Here is a 252-nt window from a genome sequence, read left to right on the forward strand (position 1 = left end):
TACTTGTTTGATATACCATTAGTGGAACCTCTAACCTTGACATTTGTTATTATTATTGTTTAATCCTTACATTAATATTCCATCTCCAAGTTCTCATCATCATCTTCTTCTTCTCTTTCTTTATTATTATTATTATTACTACTACTACTACTACTACTACTACTACTACTACTACTACTACTACTACTACTACTACTACTACTACTACTACTACTACTACTACTACTACTACTACTACTACTACTACTACTA

The sequence above is a fragment of the Populus euphratica genome, unplaced genomic scaffold, assembly GCF_000495115.2.
Source record: "Populus euphratica unplaced genomic scaffold, PopEup_1.0 scaffold563.1, whole genome shotgun sequence".
In the NCBI taxonomy this organism is placed as follows: Eukaryota; Viridiplantae; Streptophyta; class Magnoliopsida; order Malpighiales; family Salicaceae; genus Populus; species Populus euphratica.